Consider the following 23,516-nt stretch of genomic DNA (forward strand, 5'->3'; position numbering starts at 1 on the left):
AGTAAAAATGAGTTAAGTAAACAAAATCAAGCACGCTCCGATGTCTTTATTTTAAGAAACCCGAATTAATAGTAAGTTATATAAACAATTTATTCACCCCCAAAAAATTGAAGTGGAGCGAACTACATTGTATGGCTGCTTTAAATGTCTGGTATAATGATCAATTTTTCGTGTGTTTATCGTTTTTAAGGGAAATATGATTTTCAAAGATAGTTGAAACTAGTAACCGCAACAACTAATAGCACCATTTGGATAAACAATAAGAGAAAACGTCAGAGAGTTACCTAAAATTAGATCCAGAGTTCAATGTATTGTATTTAAACGATTTTGGAGTTTCACCACATACGTAAATAGTCGTGATCATGTGGCCCTGTTCTATCTGCCGTTTGAGAATCTTGGAAAAAATTACATAATGAACTGTTTTGACTAATATACACTAATGCGAAGAAGAGGAAACAACAGAAGTTAATTCAGAATGAGTTACAAATTCCTAAATGTTAGATAAATATGTTATGTCTAAAATACACTGATGCGAAGAATACGATATAGCAGAAGTTATTTCTGAATGAGTATCAAATTTCTAAATATTAGATAAATATGTCATAAATAATTGAAGTAGCCGTATTTCACCAAACAATTTTTAAAATGTTAGATATCTCATCCATTTTGTGTCGTAAGTATCTTACTTTCGAGGGTAAACATTCGAGATATTTCAAGGCAGGTTTAAAAATTAACATATTCTTCTTACATGGGATCCAATTAACAATGCAGATAACATTATATTATATTATGCCTTACGTGGTCCTTTTAAAAAACGCATATTATCGTAATGTTGATGCCCTAGTGTAAAAGTTTTATAACATGTTTTTGTTATTAATTATTATAAACATATACATATGTTGTTATGCAAAACTTGTAAGGCCACATGAAGACTACGTGTGCTTCTTGTCCTTCTAAATTAGAAGTATAACACAAGAAGGAAGGCAACTAGTGATTACCACCTCTTTTGCTACCCTTTTAGCTATGATTAGTGAGATTGACCTTCACATTATAACACCCCGCGAGTGATAGGGCGACTATATCTTGTGTAAAGGAGATACAAATCGGCGACCCAATGACCAAGAGTCGAGCGAACCTAACATCCTGACCATTCCGGGATTATCCCATGGTGGTAAATGCTGGAAGTATTTTCTATTAGCAAGTATGTTTAGTCTAAAACATTTCTATCAGTTATTGTTTGTATTGTTAGAGGTATTATTTCATATATACTGTTTTTGTTAAAAATAATCGTTCCATTAACATTAATTTACTTTAGATAGCCATTCAAAACTAACATAAGATTATTTCGTTTACTATTTTCATACGATCTAGGGTGCTTATTTCAAATCTAAAAATGTATGCTCTGATAAATGTTACTATTCATTTCAGCAAATTAATCGATATGATCCTCTAAGGTACCAAACATATTTTCACTAACAGTAATTAGTAATTATAAATCACGGCAAAAATATAATTCAATTTGAAGAACTCAACATTTTCATAAATTTCGCAAATGTAAACTCTAATAATTTGATATATTAAAAATTGGGTTGCTGTTATTGAAAATATAAATTTTCAACCCTCGAATTTTTCAGTACTAAATATAAAATTACATCAAGAAAAGATATAATCAAATTCTTACATAGTCACAAAGATAGTCATGTTTCGATCAAAATTGTGTTCTGTTGTTAAAAAAAAGGATGTTGCACGTACAACATTTACTTTCTGTTTATTTCTGAAGCTATAGTGCACCCAAAATGTAAAAATGCTTCTATTGAAGTTTGTTTGTGATATTACACAATACAGAACGCTATATTTAATGAAACTAAATCATAACTTCTGCTTTTGAGATATTGTTAAATTTTAGAACAGTACGTAGCACCATCGTATTTATTATTTCATTCACATCTACAGATTGATAGTTTTTAGATGTTCACGCCATTGCTTCATTATAGTATAAAATTCTGAGAATATCTGAATATTTCATAAGTAATCTTGCATAAGGTTTAAGTAGTGTATGGTTGTTCCAAAAGACTTTATTAGTTTATCAACAGAAGCCTTTTATGACTGTTTTCATTTTGTATGTTTAATAAAGTACGTTGAAGATATAGTCATTTTCTTTAAATTAGTTGTTAAATCAAATATAGTCTGTTCACTACCAAGTCGAAGAAAATATTTGTTATCTCAAATTCACGGTCTACTTAATACTTCTTTCTTTGCATTAACCTTTGCATTTCAGTTATGAAGCTAATACCCTAAAATAGAAATTGAATTAATAATAATTTGGAAACTAATTTTGTATCTAATATCTGTATTCTCTATGTAAAAGTAATGGATATTCCTTTGAAAACTAAAACATTGAGCACTAGATATAGCGCTGGAATAACAATATGGAAGGTTACTTTTAACGGTGTTGATGTTTAATGTTATAAAACCTCTTTGAAATAATCTTACGCATATACCAATTTCATTCTTTCAAAGAGCAACAAAGTCTCTGATTACAAAATTTAAACAACCTTCATGTTACATTAAACAGACTAATGAAGTGATAAAGTTTGACTCTTCGACATAATTAACATTTTCATTCTGTTAAATGACAGAATAAAAGAAAACTTACAACTTTTATTTTAAATCTATGAATTTACTCCAAATTAATTTGAAGTTTTATAAAATGATAACTTGATATATTACATAACAAAATCAGCATCCTCCAATTTTGTTAAACTTTCTACATACCACACTTTCAATCTTCATATACTTCTATTTTCTCTGCGTAATCTTTTCCAAAAAGATACCTCCAGTGGGTTGACAGTACTTTAGGTTTTGAGGCTTATGAGTATAAAACTTGGGTTTCGATAGAAGAAGTGACCAGATCACAGAAATCAGTCAGGTTTGGTTTAGGCTTAGCAACAAATAAACAAGGGAAAAAATAATATTTATGTGTTAAATATCGAACAGAGTGTTTAAAAATTAAATATCATGTTATATTATCAAAATCATCAAGCTTATTCATTGATCATAACGTCTTGATTGATAACTAATTTTGTTCCATGTTATCACATGTTTTAACCTTTAGGATGGAATAAATGACTTTCAAAACGCATTTAAAGAAGATAAAATTACTTATTTTCAAACATATGAAATCTTCTATTAACCGTTAATGTTATATTGTTTCATCAACATCTTAGAAGGTTTATATTATATTTTTTTACCCTTTGGAAAAAAAACATATAATGACACACACATACACAAGTGATACTGATGAATATTTGCAGACTTAAAACGCCAGAAATTGCGTTCAGATACCTGTGGTTGGTAGAACCCCATCTGTAATTTTGTTCTTAATTTCAAATAAAATAAACATCATATCTTCATGTGAAATAACATTTTGTTTGGAATTCTACATAAAAATATTAATCTTTTCAACGGCCCAAAGTCTCATGTTTGTCATGTTTGTTTTTGAATTACGCGCAAAGCTACACAAGAGCTATCTGCGCCAGCCGTCCTAATTTAGCAGTGTAAGAATAGAGGGAAAGCAGCTAGTCAAACCACCCACCGCCAACTCTTGGACTATTCTTTTACCAACGAATAGTGGAATTGAGCGTCACATTATAACACACCCACGGCTGAAAGGGCGTCGGGGATTCGAACCTGCTACCCTCAGTTTACGAGTACAACGCCTTAACCAACCTGTTTATGCCAGACCGTTTCGTCATTGATACAGTCAATTCTGTAGAATGAGTTGGTTCCACTCTGTCCGCTTGCTTGCAATTGAATATTCGGTCCATATAACCTAATCTAAATTACATGGAGTCATAAAAACTAGCCACATGTAAACTGGTTTGATAATTAATTATAAATAACAAATAACTTGAAGTTTTTTACTACGTTTAAAGTTTACCAGAGGTATATTGGTAATCGTTATTCACATTTTGAAATTAGCTTAGTTTCAGTCCAAGTAAAGATTTATCTTCTATTTATAGAGTTTTAAACTGAGTAAATAGAGCAGAAAATAGTAACATGATTCTTTTTTATCTCAGAAAGATAACGATAAATGTTTGGTGTGGTAATATTAACTTGCGCTTGAGCGACTTCCTTCTTTCTTTTGTATCTTTTGTGAATTTTGAACAAAGCTACTCAAGGGCTATCTGTGCTAACCGTCCCTAATTTAGCAGTGTAAGACTAGAGGGAAAGCAGCTAGTCATCACCTCCCATCGCCAGCTCTTGGGCTACTCTTTTACCAACGAATAGTGTGATTGACAGTCACATTATAACATCCCCACGGCTGGAAGGACAAGCATATGTGGTGGAACGAGAATTAGAATCCGCAACACGGAGAATGCGAGATGAGCGCCCTAACCACCTGGTCATGACAGGCTTTTTGGCTATGGGTCTTTTTACTTTCACGTTCCCTGAAGGGAATCGACTCTTCGAGAAAGGAAAAACTCCAGTAATACCATGTTGGTGTTTCTGTTCCTCATATTGTAAAGAATAAACGACAGCATCAAATACTGGAGGATAAGGAAGATTATTTATTCTTTTGTTATTTATGGCGCATAGAGCAAACATTTGTGGGAAGATGGTAGTTTCAAGTGAATAAATAATAGGTAAATTTTATGTTGATACAACAAAAACGTGATGCCTGCCGAAACATAGCTTTGTGCATTCTGTGAATTTAAGACTTGTGTTGCCCGTGATATTGGTTGTTCAGCTCTTCCTTAGTCCTTTGTTATTTCCACGTTTAGCACTATAAAAGAAGGTACGTTAAGAACTACTCTTTGAAGGTTTTCCTCAAAATACAAGAAAATTAAGACAAGATTATTTGAAACTAAATAATGTGCTTTTCGTGCTGAGTCGACATTTGTTAACAATAAATTCCATCGGAGAGAAACAATGATTACAAATTAGAAAATGGAAGTCTTTAGATCAAACTGCTACGCTATGTGGACAGGCCTATAAAAGTAAATTTAAGATAACACCAATGTTAAAGTGTACTTACTTTTTACAAAAAAAAATGTATTCAGAAATAGTAACATTGATTAAAATTTCTCTTTTAGTTAAAATAAGGATGTTTATTTTTTAAAATATTACATAATTAGGTAATGTTCAAGTAATGGTTTTTCTTACTCTTTTTTTCAATAAATGAAATCATTAACTAACCATATACAACTTAAAAAAAGTATTGGTTGTTTTATAAAAATTAAATATAGAAAAATATATTGATTATTTGAATTTATAGCTATTAATCTAAGTTATAATGAAAAGGACAAGCACTATCAGGCCTTATTCTCAGTTAGTGGGTGTTTAGTAATAATTTGTGTTGCACATCTAAGTTGAAAACTCAACAAATTCTTTACTATGTAATTATGTCTGTTTTAATTTTGGTAAAATGATGGTCCTAAAAACTATACCAACTATATCATCATTCAAAACAAAATAAAAAATGTCAGTGAGCTGATTAAAATTAGCTCCGTAATTGAATATATTGAATTAAAACGATTTCGGAGCCTCGCAGAATTTTTAAATACACAAGGACGTGAGCGGTTACATGCTATCAGCCGTCTATGAAACTTGACATTAACTGAAATAAGTCGAGTATAAATTTCTCTTTATTTGAAATTTTGTTCACAATTTTACTTAAGATATTTTAGCTTCATTTTTTGTGAATGCATTGTTAATTCTACATTAATAAATTCAAACGAAATAACAAAAAACACAATTTTCTACAACATCCCGAGGATTTTTTCTGTCTCTGCGATCTGATGTGACTTCACCAACACTGACAATTATACACAATGAGCTATTTTCTCTCTGTCTGCTAGCTCGCAAGTGAATATTGAATCTTTATAACCTAATCACTGACCTAGGGACATAAGAAAAAAACACTTTCTTTAATAATTAATTAAAAATAAAAAATTAAACATTATTTTGTTTAATGTTAACCAGACGCATTTTGGCAGATTCACATTTTCAAATGATTTTAGTTTTAGTTAAAGTAAAGACTTGACTTCCTTTTGTAGTGTTCTAAATTGAATACACAGAGCGAATAAATAGTTGCATATTTTTTTTTTATCTGAAAAAGATAACGACAAAAGTTTTTGTGTGATAATGTTAAATTGCACTTGTGTGACTTCCTTCAAGAAGGACGACTTTTTGCTGACATATTTACATGAACAAAATTCATATTACGCAAAAACATTTAATACAAGATTACACAATAAGTTATTTACACTCTGTCTACTGATAGGAATTTAATTTTGGGCTTTTTTAACTTACCGTTATTTCACCTGAAGACATAAAAATAAACCTCGTGAAAAATTATTTAATAATTAGTTACAAATAACAAAGAAGTTAAAATATATTATTTCTTTTAATAATGTTTACGAAACAAATTTTAGTAATTATTCATCACAATTTTAAATTTGTTTAGTTTTTATCCAAGTAAAGGTTCATTTTCCATATATTTTTTATCTCAAAAGGAAAGATTATAAAGAGAACTAATGTATTCCATAATCCGCCGAACTCTCCGGTGTTGTATGACATTTTGACTCTTTACGGCTTATAACAATTGCTAGGGTTAACATATTATAAGTGTTGAACAAATAGCTAAAAACAGAATTAAACTTCATATACAAAAACACTTGGTAAAACAATCAATTACCAATAAAAATTAAAACATATTGTTTTGTTTAACGTTAACCAGACACAAAAACAATAAATCTAACACTTTACAACTATAAAAGAAATGAAATCGTTGATCTTTTTCTGTCAGGTGTGACTATCAGTCTTTCATTATCTACCTTCTAGAAATGTTCAATTAGAGGTGAATCTGTCAAATTATTTTGCAACTTGTACTGATAAACCAGAAAGACTGAAAACTCCAACATATAAGTGATGAAGAATTCATGAGTAACTTCGTTTTGTACTATATCAGTCCTTTCTTCACTGTAGACTAGGTATTCAAATAATTATTTATATGTCAGATTTAATGCTCTATAGCAATATCAAAAGTAGCCCAAGAATTCGCGATCAGTGGTGATTACCAGTTCCCTTCCCTCCAGTATTTCGCCGCTACATTATTGTCCGCTAGAGCAAATAGTCATCCAATAAGTTTGTCCGTAGATAAAATTCAACAAACCAGTACCTTACCTACATAGGGGGGCCCGGCATGGCCTAGCGCGTTAAGGCGTGCGCTTCGTAATCTGAGGGTCGCGGGTTCGCGCCCGAGTCGCGCCAAACATGCTCGCCCTCCCAGCCGTGGGGGCGTTATAATGTGACGGTAAATCCCACTATTCGTTGGTAAAAGAGTAGCTCAAGAGTTGGCGGTGGGTGGTGATGACTAGCTGCCTTCCCTCTAGTCTTACACTGCTAAATTAGGGACGGCTAGCACAGATAGCCCTGGAGTAGCTTTGTGCGAAATTCAAAAAACAAACAAACCTACATAGGTTTTTTTTTGTAATACAAATGCTATTTTATGACTTTTTAAACCCTTTTTTAAATGGTAGATTCATACACCAATCCACTACTCTATCAATACAATTTAAAGCTAATCCCTGTAACAGCTGCTTGTAGGTAGGTCAAAACAATTCAAACTACCTAATAAATATTCTTATTTGATTTATACTTGCGAATTGAACTTTGGTATTATCTTCCAGAATAACACTTAATAAATACATCATCTGAACGGCAGGGGCTTCAACATAAACACACTTTATATGGAACTGATAATCAGCAAGACGACAAATCGATAAAATTTGTGCACCACAAGAAGAATACATTTTACTGAATAATAGAATAACCATCACGCTTATAACGTCACCATATCCGAAGCTGCTGGAACTTTTCACTGGCTAAGTTTTTTATCAAAAACTTGCAATAATTTCAAACATCAAGTTTTTATAATGGTGTTTATTTTCAACAACTGTCAAAATTTATTCTCTTCCTGTTAAAATTACATACTTATACATATGAAAGTCTTTATAACTGCCTGTAATAAAAGTTCTAATTTCTTAGTTTGTGCGATTTGAATTGTATCTACTAACATATATATCCGTATATATACTCGGAATATAAAAATTCCTATAAAAGATAACATAGCTCTTTAGCTTTTAAATAATGACTTGTTCCTAATAAAAAAAAACAATATTCTTAAATGTGATTTTTCAACGATAGAAAATTCAGACGGTAGGGTGGTGATGACGAGATGCCTTCCCTCTAGTCTTTCACTGCTGAATTAGGGACGGCTAGAATAGATAGCTCTTGTGTAGCTTTGCGCAACAATTCAAGAAAAACAATACTAAGGACATCGTGTCCTTGTTTCTAATCGAGATAATTACCCATAACGGTATAAGTGTTATTTTGAAAGTTCCAACAGATAGATGCGAACTCTAAGAAATAAGCATGCTAGACTGTAAAGCATGAATAAACAAACCTATTACATTGTCTGTAATCTATGTACTGTTTTACAGAACGAACACCAGATGTTTTCATGCCAATTCCTATTGGTCTGCAGCATTGTGACGTCTTTGCTGTAGCCCCCAAAAAATGAAACTATCTCGCCATTAAGTAAGTCATACACACTTTTAAATTGAGTTACGTGAATATTTCTTTAATTTTAATCAAAATATTTAAATTTAACAGTGTAACTATACTTACCATCAGAGCGTTCAATAAAGCTAGTTCAAAATCTTTTCACAATTAAAATAACTTCTGGTCTGGTTTGTTTGGAAGTTCTCGAAAAGTTACACGATGGTTATCTGCACTAGCTGTCGCTAAGTTAGACTAGAGAGATAAAACAGATAGCTGAATGATAAAAATTATAGTGTAACAAGCAATAAATAGTTAATACTTACTGACATGCAAGTAAAGTTATATTCACAACTGATGGAACAGTAAATACATAATTTGTGCAACACTCCTCCAACTAAACACTGTATGGTTTCAAAAATAGTCGTACCGTTAGTACTTTCATATTTAGGAAACCATTCACCACAAATATGTTAAATACTACCAAATTCATCTCACCTTTGTGTTCGCATAAATTTAAAATAAATGAATTCATTAAAATTTCGACATTTTTATATATATTGTGTATATATATATATATATAAAGAGAAATTACATTCTTATGTTCAGAATGTGATTGCTTTTAATTGAGTAAATTACCAGCTATACTATGAGTTTTATTTTCGAAATTCCATCAGATGGCTGGAAACTAGAAGCAATAACCACGCCACACTCTGCAGCATGAATAGACGAACAGAGTATATGGTCTTTAATCTCTGTATTGCACTCTGGGATATATAACAAATCTTATTGCTCTGAAGTAGCGTGAGGTCACTGCTGTAGCCCAAAGTGAATGAGACCTCTCGCCATTAAGTAAATCATCCCTCAAAGTAGAATTTATTAAGTTTAGAGTGAATTCTTAAACAGTCGAAGTAACTAACTAATCATACTTACTAATTAGTATTATAAAATACAGTTATCCATATTCAATATTTACATAAGTAATGCTTTCTGTTTTATTCGAACGTACCTAAAAATTTAGTTTATTTCTACGGAATCAACCAATTCTTTCATTTTAATATTTTTATAGCCTTCATCTACCTGACAATTGACCATTTAAAAGTCTGTGAAAAGTTGAATTTTAAGGTTATCATATCTAAAATTTAATAATGGATTGAAGACGGAAAAGCAAAAGTTGATTCTAAACGAGTTTTAAAATTCTTGATATTAGTTACTGCATTTCACCAAAAAAAATTAATATGTTAGAAATGTTTTCCATATTTGGCGTTAGTGTCTTAATTTCAAGGTAAAACATTTCAGATATTTAGATGCCAGGACAAAACATTAATGTATTATTATTACATTGATTCTATTTAAAATGTGAGATTGCTATAATATGACTTCGTTGTCATAAGAGACTCATATTGTCTTCTTTAAGAAACTTTATTACTGCGCAGATAAAGGTAATCAATATCAGAAATCACTTGAAAAGTTTTGTTTGTTTGTTTTTCTATCAAAGGTAGAACAATTCATTGATGGAAAACTGTATCATTATTTTTCTGACATATTCTCTTAGTCATATGACTCAAAGTATTGTCATTACTGACTACATAATACTGTTAATTAGATATTGCTTATCTGTTGATTCTGGTATATTCGTGTTTGAGAACTGTAATTATTTAATTGCATGTAAGTTTCCTTTTTCTTATGAGTGTTGCAATAATTTTGGCGACATTTACTCTAGTCAGAAGCAAATTTCTTAGAAAAATTGACTACACTTTTAACAATCAACATGATCTCTCCGTTGCAGGGTCACGTCACAGGTATGGAGTCGGGTATGCAAATTTATACGACAGATATAGAGCACTCGATAGTGTTGGAGGATATAATGGTCGTGAAAATGAATTGAATGACAAACGTGGATATGGTGGCAGCTGAGGAAGATACAGTAGCCCATGAAGAGGGGTTTGGTTCTGTATTCTGTTGTATCTAAACTTTTTGAAATTCAAATAACTGAATCTTAAGCAAGTGTATCCAGTTTTTGAGAATTAACTTGCTGATAATTATTTTTTTTTGTATTCTTGATGAAACTGAAAATATTTATGTGTGAAACTTTACTATTTGTTAGCCTAACAATACATTACATGTAGTTACACAATATTTTCATTTTGGTTATTGTAATTATTTACTTACAAAAACATAAATTAAAGAAAGTTAGTAACAGATATTTTTATTTTACTTTTTGTAGTGGCATATGGCAAGAAAGTGGTATGTACGTAAAGTTAACATAAACCAAACTCATGATCTTTATAATCTGCACTTTTTTAAAAGATTTCTTATTTCTAAACCTCAAATGATGTGAAACAGAAATACCTAAGCAACTCGAGAACAAATGAGATACACTATACTAAAAATTATAACCAACAACTCGAATAATGACATTAGCAAACACAGAAAAATTATGTTTACTATTAGAGGCGTGAAAAGGTAGCAAGTTATCGGGAAAAAGAAAATCACGTAATCATATATAAACGTATTGAAAAAGGTGTTTATGAATTTCACAGAAATTAGAAAGCTGTATAAATAACAAATATCGTAGAAAGTAAAATAAATAACAGGCATTTTGGTTGTGTGAAGCAATAGATTATTGACTTACGTACTTCAAGAGAAACGTGATTTCAATGTTTAATTATGGACTTTCGTTCGGTTTCACTAACGTCTCATCCTTTATCAGAATTATATATATATATTTACTTTACAGTACAAAACACAAGGTTTAATGAAACATTCTTTTCACTGTGTTGTGTTTAAATATGAAAACTTACTTCTCCTTGAACGTTTGTTGTTCCTGTATCTCAAATGGATTTCACCGAGGCCCAAGAAATCTTTATCATATAATTGTGCCACCACAAAGAGTGTTGTTTGAACCTATTTTGCTTTCTAATGCGATCTTAACTGAGATACAAACTTTCCTAAAAAAGCTGTATAATAACTGTTAAGTATTTAGGCTAATTTCATAGTGTTCACATTTGCCTTATTATATTCTCTTTTCTTATTTTCATCTTTTAAAGCTCTATTCAAGTGAGTGGTTGAGTCTAACAACGCAAAATGCATTCTTGTCTTTATATTCAATGGCTTTAAGAATTTGGCCAGCAGTGTATAATCAGAGTATAAAATTATTATGAAAGATAAAATGGCTCTGTAGCTATTTATTAATTGCTTGTCACTAATAGAAAAGACAATGTAATTGAAATATGATTTCTCAATGATTCAGATAATTGAAGATGCGATCAATGAAGCATATAAATAACAAATATATTTTGTGAATGAAAACATTTTAATTCTTTAAAAAGAGAAGAGAATTCAGACTGGACGGTGAGGATGACGAGACGCCTTCCCTCTAATCTTGAACTGCTGAATTATGGACAGTTAGCACAGATAGCTCTCGTGAAGCTTTGCGCAAAAATTCAAAACAAACAATCCTAAGAAAGAACAGCGTGCCCTTGTTTCTGATGAGATAATTACCCATAACGCTATAAATGTTATTTTGAAACTTCGAACAAATGGATGCACGCTCGAGGAAATAAGCACGCTAAACTCTACAACATGAATAAACAAACCTATTATATGGTCTGTAATCTCTGTATTGTTTTCTAGAAAGAAGGGCTGATGTTTTCATGCCAATTCTTATAGGTCTTCTGCATTGTGACGTCTTTACTGTAGCCCATAAAAAATGAGACATCTTGCCATTAAGTAAGTCATCCATCCTTTTAAATTGTCTCATATGAATATTCCTTCACTTTTAATTAAAATATTTAAACTTAACACTGTGACTATACTTACCACTAGAGCTATCAATATAGCTAGTTCAAAATCTTTACACAATGAAAATATCTTCTGTTTGGTTTTTTGGAAGTTCTCGACAAGCGACACGAGGGCTATCTGCACTAGCTATCCGTATGCTAGACTAGAGAGTTATAACAGATAGCTGAACGATAAAAAATCTAGTGTACCAAACAACAAATAGCTAATAGTTACTGATTTGCAAGTAAAGTTAAATTGACAACTGATGTAACAGTAAATACATAATTTCTCCAACACTCTAGTTGAACACAAAATGGTTTCAAAAATAGCCGTACAATTAGTACTTCCGTATATACGAAACCATTCAATAGAAATATCTTATAAAACCAGCAAATTCAAGAAAACTTTGTGTTTGCATAAAAAAAAATCATTGAATTCATTAAAATTTCGACTTTTATATAGATATATATATAAAGAGAACTCACATTCGTATGTTCAACATGTGCTTGTTTTAATTGAGTTAATTACCAATGATACTATGAGTTTCATGTTCCAAATTCCATCAGATGGCGGAAACTCGAAGCAATAAGCACGTCACTTTCTCTGCAGCATAAATAGAATAACCCAGTATATGGTCGGTAATCGCTGTATTGTATTTTAGGATATACACCAGTTGTTTTTACGAAAAATCTTATTTGTCTGGAGATGTGTGAGGTCACTGCTGTAGCCGAAAAAGAATGAGACCTCTCGCCATTAAGTAAATCATGCCCCTAAGTAGAATTTATTAACTTTTATTAACTTCTTAAGCAGCTGAAGTCACAAAATAATCATACTTAGTAGTTAATATTATAAAATACACTTATCCATAACCAATGGTTACGTACGTAATGCTTTCTGTTTTGTCCTAACACACCTAAAACTTAGTGTATTTTTAAAGAATCAACCAATTCTCACGTCTAGAAATTTTCATAACCTTCGTTTACCTGACGATTCACCAATTAAAAAGTTGGAAAGGATATAAGGTTATCGCATCTGAAATGTATTGATGCAAAGAAGACGAAACAATAGAAGTTAATTCCAAATGAGTTAAAAATTCTAAATATTAGACAATAATGTCAAATAATTAAATTTATCGCATTCCAGCAAACAAGTTTTAAAATGTTAAAAATCTTATGAGTTTAGTGGCATCAGATATTTCTAGATATTTCGATGGCAGGACAAAATATTAAAGTATTATTATTATTATTGATTCTATTTAATATTTCGGATTACAATGATATGACTTTGTTATTATACAAGACTCATATTTTCTTCTTTAAGAAATTTTCTTACTACGAAGGTAAATGTAATCAATATCAGAATTCACTTGAGGAGATTTGTTTCTTTGTTTCTATTTAAGGTATAATAACTCAATGATGAAAAATGTATCATTACTTTTGTCTGAGATAATCTGTTAGTCATATGACTCAAAGTATTATCATTACTGATTGCATAATATAATACTATAAATTATATCTTGCCCGTCTGTTGTTCCTGGTATATTCGTATTCGATGATATTCATTATGAACTGTAATTATTTAATTACACATAAGTTTGCTTTTTCATATCATAAGACCACTGCAGCTCTTTCTCAGCCTGTTGGCAAAAAATATTTTCTGCATTGTATTTCGTACTGTGATTGGTAAAAAGTGGAATAATCATATAGCTAGCTTTCTGAGTGCGACGTTTTCGGTTGACACTGCAGACATCAACTATAAATCTTGTGCTTTTCATCAGTGAAGTCATTGTTCTACAAACTCTTTCGCTCTCTCAATTTGCACTCTTGTCATTTCCAGTGTAAAGAGATTGAACAGAGACTGTAGTGAACATTCGGTAATGAAATTATTTACACCGAAAATGGTAAGCGTACAAAAACTGTATTTAGATTGGTATTATCCGTAAGGTTATCCGAAAGATAAGAAAGATTTTGTTTTTTATTTGCTGTGATCATTATAAACAATGACTTTCAATATTCGATATTTAAAATTCTTCGTCTGTAATTTGTCAATACTGGGAAAATTCTGTCACTGTTATTTTTCTCTAAATGCTGTAAATTTTTGTAATTTTAAAACATCTATTAACGTATTATGTCATTTATCTACTGCTTCAAGACATACGGATTTTTTCATCTAGGGAAAGCTGCAATGTGTTGCAATAATTTTGGCAACATTTACTCTAGTCAGAAGCGAAGATAACAGACAACTTGACAACACTTCTGAGAACCAAAATAAACTCTCCGTAGCAGGGTCACGTCACGGGTATGGATTCGGGTATGCAAGTGGAGGTGATAGATATAGTAGACTAATTGGTACTAGAGGATATAATCATCGTGTAAAAGAATTGTATGGCGAACGTGGTATCTAGAGAGTAGGATACAATAATCTAAAGAGAGGGGGATTTGGTTCTTTTTGAAACTCAAATCATTGAATCTAAAGCGGCTGTATACATGTGTATACAGTATTTGAGAATTCACTATCTGTCATCTGTAATTTATCTTATTCTTGGTGAAACTGCAAATATTTATGACTGAAACTTTATTATTTGATAACCTAGTAATAGACGTTATGTTATTACAGAATATTTTAAATTTCAATTTGGTTATTGTAATTATTTACTTACAAGAACATGAATTAAAGAAGTTTAGCAACAGCTCTTATTTTATTTTATTTGTTTTTTAGTGGCACATGGCAATAAACCAGTACATACTTTAGGTAAAGATGAACCAAACTCATGGACTTTATAATCCGCACTTTGTTAAAATATTTCTTATCCCCAAACCTCAAGTGATGTAAAACCGAGATACCAAAGCAACTCGAGAACAAATGAGATACACTGTACTAAAAATCGTAAGAAACAACTCGAATAATGGCAACAGCAACAAAAAAAAAATAATGTTTAAGTATTGAAGGCGTTAAAAGGTATCCAGTATTCGCGAAGAAAAAAACTATGTAATCATACATAAAGTTATTGAAAAAGAGTGTTTATAAATTACATAAAAATCAGAAAAGACTGTATAAATAACAAATATCGTAGAAAGTATAATAAATAACAGGCTTTCTGGTCATGTGAAGCAATTAATTATTGATTGAGGTACTTCAGATGAAACGTGATTTGAATGTTTATGGACTTTCGTTCCTTATGACTAACATCTCATTCTTTATCAGAATTATATATATACATTACTTTACTGTATAAAACAATGCTTAGCTAAACTCTTTTTCACTGTGTTGTGTTTAAAATGAAAACATAGTTCTCCTTGACTGTTTGTTTTTTTCTGTATTTCATATGTCTTTCAACGAGGCTCAAGAAGTCTCTATCATACAATTGTGTCGCGACAAGTAGTGTACGATAGTCTGTTCTTTGAGGCTTTTTACTTTCTAGTGCGACCTTAACTGAGATACAACCTTTTCTAAAAAAGCTGTATAAGGACTGAAAGCTGGTATTATGACAAATGATGTTCCAAAGTTTCTGTTAAACTGATAGATAATTATCTTTTTCAGGAACTTTGTTTTCATTTTTCGACTTAAACCATAATTTCAAAATGGTAAAATTATGAACACGTCAAAAATAGCTTATGTCTTAGGAACCGCATGTGAAGCTTAGGAGAATCTAATCGTCACAACATAGATAAGACTATGGTTTATGACATTTGCTGAACCAAATAATAAATTCTTATAAAACAAAAATAGTTTTTTTATAATATTTACATTGATCGTGTTATTATTCAACACACTATTTATGTTGAAATAAAGGTAGTAGGTACAAATGGAATGACCGGGGCCTGCAGACTGACATATGCGGACAAGTTCGAATGAACTGACATTTCAGTATAAATATGTGATGATCATAACAAGCAACTTAGTAGCACATGAAACGTGTAACTTAGTTCACAATGTAAGAAGACTGAGCGATTGAAGAGAAAGTAATAACAAACATGTAAGATCGCTCAAGAAAATTGAGGTTAAACATTAAGAACACAACAAAAATAATGTGTTTGTTTCAATAATGTATTTGTTTTTTCAGAATGTTTGTTAAAATTTTCATCACAAGTCTAACAACAAAAAGCTGTTCATAATTTGAAACTGATAAATAGAAACATGTTATCTGGCTTGCATTACCTACAGCCAGAACTTGGGTTACTCGTATATGACCGAAGAATCGGTTTTAATGTCACTTTCACAATACACCAGACTCTCACCGAGATATAAGCGAGCCTTGGATATGAGAATTCACACTCCAATCAGTTAATCACAAAGCCACACTCGTTCCAATAAAAGTGACCATAACTACATGAACAGTTGACTAACATTGCACAGTGACTATATTGGTTTTTGTTTTCGAATTTCGCGCAAAGCCACTCGAGAGCTATCTGAGCTAGCCGTCTTTAATTTAGCAGTATAAGACTAGAGGGAAGGCAGCTAGTCATCACCACTCACCGCCAACTCTTGAGCTACTCTTTCACCAACAAATAGTGGGATTGATCGAACATTATAACACCCCCACGGCTGAAAGGCGAGCATGTTTGGTGCGACCGGGATTCGAACCCGCGACCCTCGGATTACAAGCCGAACGCCTTAACACACTTGGCCATGCCTGTCTCAGTTACTGTAATAATGATCCTTTGTCAGGTAAAAGTTCAACTCTTCTGTATGTAACAATATTGTTATCATTAAACAGAACGGAAATACAACTAGTGGCGTAGATAAATGTCTGCAGACTTACACATCACAACAGGGTTTCGATATCCGTGGTGGACAGAGAACAGGTAGCCCATTGTGTAGCTCTGTGTTAAACATAAAAAATAAACAAACATGAAGGGAAAAACAATTGCAATAAAAACAAATGAAATACATGACGGAAGTAACAATATGGCAACTCTGTATTTCTTAAACTAATCGGAATTCTTTTCCACTACAAAACATGATGTTGTTACTTCTTCCTGTTGTTATAATAATAATAGTAGGAGTTTATAAAGGGTTGAAGCTAAAACGACTGCATAATTTTTTCGTTTAGAGCATGATTTAATTTTCAACGTCTTAATGTCAAACAAACAACAATTAAATTTGTTCAAATTGCCTTTGAAACTTTCTTTCGTAGAACCGTATATTATCAATTTCAAACTTTTTGTTCAAATGCATGCGTGAAATTTTTACTCGTTATATGGACTTAAACAAATACTTTTAATCATAATGCTGGAGCACCGGTGGAAAAACGTTTATCAGAGTATTCTTTCTTATTAATTTTTGTATACGTATAAATAAACGACTTGCTTACATTTGAGGGTACAGAATTTTAACTATATCTATTGGAAATATCTTGTTCTTCAGTTCAAATTATACGAACGTTTAAGAATTTATGCGTATTTAATTAAACCCTCTAAAGTTTAACGTTTTTATTAGGAGATATTATTGTGTCATCTTTCATATACGTTAAAAACGCAATATTACTCAGAGTTCTACAATAACCCAAGTATTATTTCGTCAGATCTTTATCTCTCTTCTTGTTTCAACAAACAGGAGCAATATTTATAATAATGTATAAACTTTTATATCAGTTTCATCAACAACAACCAGTTTAATTCTTTTTATATTTATTATGGTCAGCGCATGCACTACAACTGATGAAATAATTTCAATTGTTAACTGACTTCTTAAAACAGTCAACCTCATCACAGAATAGTAAGTAATATGCCACAACAAGAAATGTTCTTCAACCCTAATAGGTAATAGTCTATAGTATTAATATCGTCATTTCTCGTACATTAAGATGAGAAACTACTATACGAAAATAAAGATTGAATATAGGTTAAACTGGTAAAGAAAACTTTCTTACTATGTTTAACTTGTAAGACTACACGAGGACTATCTCCACTCACCGTCCCTAATTTTGCAGTGTAAGACTAGACGAAAATGAGCAAGTCACCATCCACTGCCAACTCTTGGACTACTCGTTTACCAACGAATAGTAGGATTGATCGTCATATAACACCCCATATCTGAAAAAGCGAGCATGTTTGGTGTGACGGAAATACAAATCCGCGACTCTCAGACTACTAGTCGGGCGCCCCTAACTACCTGGCCATGCCAAGCCTACCACTTGGTCGTAAATGTCTTCCCTGAGCAACTGTATTTAGTTTAAAATATTTCTATAAGCTTTTGTTTATATAGCTAAAGGTGTTATTAGATACTTTTTTTATTGAAAATAATCATACCATTGGTATTAATTGGCTACAGATAACAATACAAGACTGTAATATAAATTATTTCATTTACCACTTCCATAAATTTTAGGGCATTTAATTCACGTTTTAGAATATAAGTACTGATAAAGTATTCTCTTTCATTCCAGTAGATTAAGTTACCTGACCCATTGTTGCACCAGACATGTTTCCTTTACCAGTAAAAACGCCGTTCTGGACGGATGTTTGTGCTAGTAATTAATTTCTCTAGTATAGATAACTAAGACTCATAAACTGAAAAGATGAATGAATTTGCTGAGCTCAAACTTTTCGTAAGGTTTACTCATATAAAATGTAATGTTTTTATATATTAAAAGTAGTTATAGTTATTGAAAAAATATTTTTTCTAGAACTCCAATTTACAGTAGTACATTTAAAATTACATCAAGAAGATATATTCAAATCCTGACATACAGTTAAAGAGAAAATCATGTTCTTGTTGTGATGAAAGCACTTTTATTGAAAATTGTGTGTCATTGTTAAAAATGGATGTTACACGTACCATATTTAAATTCGGTTTGTTTCTGGAACTTTAATACACGAAGTGTGACAATGCTTACAGAGAAGTTTGCTTGTGATACTACTCAACACATGACGCCACATTTCATAGACATCAATCACATCTTCTGGATTTGAGTTCTTGTTAAATTTCATCACAGTACGTAGCACCATCGTATTTATTACTTAGTTCACATCTACTGATAGACGGTTAGGTAAAGAGACACAAACTTGCTCCATTATAGCAGAAAACTCTAAAAGTTTCTAAACAATTCATGAGTACTTTAATATTAGAAAGGTTTTATATAGTATAAAGTAGTTCCAAACGACTTTAGATTGTAAACAGAATGCCACATATGACGCTTTCATTTAATATTAGTATTAATATTTAAATTAGTTTAAATATTAGTTTAATATTTAAAGTTCGTTGAAACTATAATCAGTTTCCTTAACATATTTATAAAAGTGAATAAAAACTTCTGTATGAATTTATATTGTCATAATTATGTAATGATCACTACCAGTTGGAAGAAAATATCTATTTAATTTTCTTAAATTCACGAACTAGTTTTTTCATGTTTCTCAGTATTACATAAGCATTTTTATTCCATTTATGAAAATAATACATTAAAATACAAAATCCAATAATAATAAATTGGAAAATAATTTATGTAGTTTCTTTAAAGTCGAAGATTTACGAAATGGTTCTTAAATACCAGAATTATTTCAAAACATGTATTCTCTATTCAGGAAAAATGGATATTCCTTTCAAAAACAGGACAATAATCACGATATATAGTACTGGAATAACAACATATCAGGTTACCTTTGATTAAATCATCCCTGTTCATGAAATTTATTAACTCTGTTGTGAATTCTGACACTTAAGTGTACTTACTCACGTACAATAATTAATTTAATTATTCTTAAGATGTCGATAAAGCTAACTCATCATATTTATTAATTAGTTTCAGTAACTACACTTATATATATCCAATAATTACTGAAATCATGCTTTTTCTTCTGTACTAACATACATAAAAGTTTAGTACATTTCAAACTAATCAACCATTTCTTACGTTTTGATGTTTCTGTGACGTTCATCTACCTTTTAAAAAGTTTTTGCCTTTCGTTGACATACTTATTCATTTATATAGAATAAACTGGTTTTATGAACGAGTAAACATAAATAACTATATATTATATTTCTTTTTAATTAATAGTTATTTTACATTCAAAATAATATTTAATTCATGCGCATTAAAACTGCACCTCGATGTCCATATCTCAACCTGTATTTATTAAACAAATACATATTTATAGATAAGGAATAAAATGAATCCAAGGACTAAAAACGTCATAACTCAGAAATAACATATACATCTGTATATAAACAACGGTAACGACAACAGAAAAACTCTTCAAATTACTGCAATCGTCACTAGGTGGCGAAAGAGAAGGATTACCACCTGTTTCTTATTTTAGACATATCCAATAGCCAACTCCTGTGCTTGCTATTCTTTTACTAACGAATTCGACCATCACGTTTTAAGGCTTCATGGGTGAAAGAAAGAGCATGTTTGATGTGACGAGGATACGAACTCGTGACCCTCAGATTACCAGGAGTGTGCCTTATCCACCTGCCCATGTCGGGCCCAACTTTCAATTACAAGTTGTAAGAACATATTTCTTGTCCATAGGTTCTCACCTGCAGATGAATATACTATCGGTTATATAGTATACGTTTTCACTATTGCAAAAATTACATAATAAGCTGTCATATCTAAAATACACTGATGCAAAGTAGACGAAAGAAAAAAAAATTCTGAATGAGATACCAAATTCTAAATATTATATTAATATTTCATAAAAAAAACGTTTAAAGTGTTAGACATCTCATCAATATTGTGGCGTAAATCCCAGATTTTCACGTGACACAGCAGGCATCAACTATATGATCTTGGGTTTTTCACCAGTGAAGTCGTTGTTCTACAAGTTCTATCTCTCTCTTTGCACTCTTATAATTTACACTTTGAAAAGATTGAACCCAGACTAATGGAAATACCTGGTAACGAAATATATAGACAGAAAATGGTAAGCGTACAAAATCTTTATTAAACTTGGTTCCATCTGTATTGTTACCACAATACTAGGAAATAATTTGTTTCATATTTACCTTGATAACTGTAAACAATAACGTTCACTTTATTATTATTCTTTATCAGTAATTTATCAATAGTGGAAAAATTCAGTCGATATGATATTTCTTGAAATACTGTAAATCTTTGTCAAAATAACACTTGTACTAACATATTATGTCATTTATCTACTGCTTCAATATATACCGTATTTTTTAACAAGGGAAAGCTGCAATGTGTTGGAATAATTATTTTCCACATATACTATAGTCAGAAGCAATGATCTTAAAAAAAATTAACTCCACTTCTTCATTCAAAATGACCTTTCAGTAGCATGGCTATAGAGTCGGGTATGAATCCTGATACAGAATTTAGAAAAAGCTGTATAAATAACAAATATCGAAGAAAGTATGATAAATAACAGGCATTCTGGTCGTGTGAAGCAATTGATTATTGGCTTCGGTACTTCAGAAGAAACGTGATTTGAATGATTGATTATGGACTCTCGTTCCTTATGACGAACATCTCATCCTTTATCAGAATTATATATACTATTACTTTACAGTAAAAAACTTAAGGTTTAAACAAAAATTCTTTTCACTGTATTGTGTTTAAAAATGGAAACCTAGTTTTCCTTAATCATTTATTGTTCCTGTATCTCACATGGGTTGTAACGAGGCTCAAAAAGTCTTTAACATAGAACTGTGTCACCACTCACGAGAGTCTGTTATTTCAGGCTATTTTCCTTTCTAGTGTGATCTTAACTAAGATACAAAATTTCTTAAAAGAGGCTGTACAAGGAATGAAAGGTGACATCATGTTGCATAATGTGCGAATATTTCTGTTAGTGTGATATCGAAGTTATCTTTTTCTTTTTTATTTGACACCTTAAACTATGATTTGTAAAGTTTAAAATTATGAACTGGCTAAAATAACTGTTTTGTTGTAGCAACCGAGATCTTGATTCAGAAAATTTAATAATTTTGCTGGATCATCCAGTGTTATGTATCATAAAAGTGTACATGTTACAAATGTTAGAACACTGTCTTGTCACAATCTGGTTTATGACACTTATTAAAGGAAATGGGATGGTTTGTTGTTATAAATTATTAACGATACAGTCTAATTATCTATAATGTATACATTTATTGTGTTGCTTTCAAAACATTATTTGTGTTGAAATCAAGGCATTCAGAGAAGGTGGTATAACTTTGACATGCAGACTGACATTTAGGGACATTGTCAAATAAATTGACATTTCAATACCAAAGTGTGATGCTTTACAAAAAAAGCAGAATGAAAGATTAAAGTAAAAATAATAACAAATGTAAGAAGATAAACGCTTACGAAATTTAAAGTAAAACTTTACCTTCATGACCAATACAACATGTTTCTAGAGGAGAACCATGGACTCGTGGATTCAAAGGCCAGGCAGATAATTATTAATACATACCCAATCCTATGTTAACCGTCCATGACTACTGAAATATAGACCATTTTACACGTAAAAAGTTCAGTACTTCATTGTATAACAATATTGTTATCATGAAACAGAACTGGAAACCTAACGTGTATCACAGCGGAATGTCTGTAAACATAAATAGTAGAAACCCTTGGTTGGCAGAGCACAGAAAGACCATACTTTAGCTTTGTGCTAAACTTTAAAACAATCATACAGAAATAGAAAAAAAGTAATAGCTATAAATTAAGAGTAAAATGCTAGAACAAAAGCAGCAATTTGACAACTCTGTGTATCTTACACTAACTAGGATTCGTTTCCCACCAAAACATTGTTTTTTTTTTAGTTATTCAGGATAGTTTGTTTGTTTGTTTTTTGGAATTTCGCACAAAGCTACTCGAGGGCTATCTGTGCTAGCCGTCCCTAATTTAGCAGTGTAAGACTAGAGGTAAGGCAGCTAGTCATCACCACCCACCGCCAACTCTTGGTCTACTCTTTTACCAACGAAAAGTGGGATTGACCGTCACATTATAACGCTCCCACGGGTGGGAGGGTGAGCATGTTTGGCACGACGGGGATGCGAACCTGCGACCCTCAGATTACGAAGCGCACGCCTTAACGCGTTAGGCCATTATCTTTTGAATGATAACACCAATAAACTTTCATAAAAGCATTTTTACATTTCGGGTAAACTGAAGATTCAAAAATTAACTGAAAATAAATGTTGAACGTGTAACATACATTTTTTAAACAATAGAACACAATTTTAAATAAGAATATGACTATCTCTATGAC

General features: G+C 31.3%; 3 long non-coding RNA genes across 3 annotated transcripts in view; 2 read left to right on the forward strand and 1 right to left on the reverse strand.

Annotated features, from left to right (window-relative positions):
- Positions 1-2,000: 2,000 nt before the first annotated feature.
- On the reverse strand, positions 2,001-18,323 carry LOC143256062 (uncharacterized). Its single transcript, XR_013030981.1, has 4 exons — positions 18,221-18,323; positions 17,111-17,171; positions 8,695-8,820; positions 2,001-2,941 (listed from the first exon to the last, which is right to left on the reverse strand). It is a non-coding gene; the product is annotated as an uncharacterized LOC143256062 (long non-coding RNA).
- Positions 14,113-14,919, forward strand: LOC143258038 (uncharacterized). The gene is made up of 2 exons (XR_013032105.1): positions 14,113-14,248; positions 14,522-14,919. It is a non-coding gene; the product is annotated as an uncharacterized LOC143258038 (long non-coding RNA).
- A 2,668-nt stretch (positions 18,324-20,991) lies between the features above and the next one.
- The window catches only part of LOC143256061 (uncharacterized), a 40,864-nt gene continuing 38,339 nt past the window's right edge, over positions 20,992-23,516 (forward strand). Inside the window, exon 1 of the long non-coding RNA XR_013030980.1 lies at positions 20,992-21,218. This is a non-coding gene — a long non-coding RNA (uncharacterized LOC143256061). The remainder of the gene's footprint in view (positions 21,219-23,516) is intronic.

Source organism: Tachypleus tridentatus, chromosome 7, assembly GCF_004210375.1.
Source record: "Tachypleus tridentatus isolate NWPU-2018 chromosome 7, ASM421037v1, whole genome shotgun sequence".
In the NCBI taxonomy this organism is placed as follows: domain Eukaryota; kingdom Metazoa; phylum Arthropoda; class Merostomata; order Xiphosura; family Limulidae; genus Tachypleus; species Tachypleus tridentatus.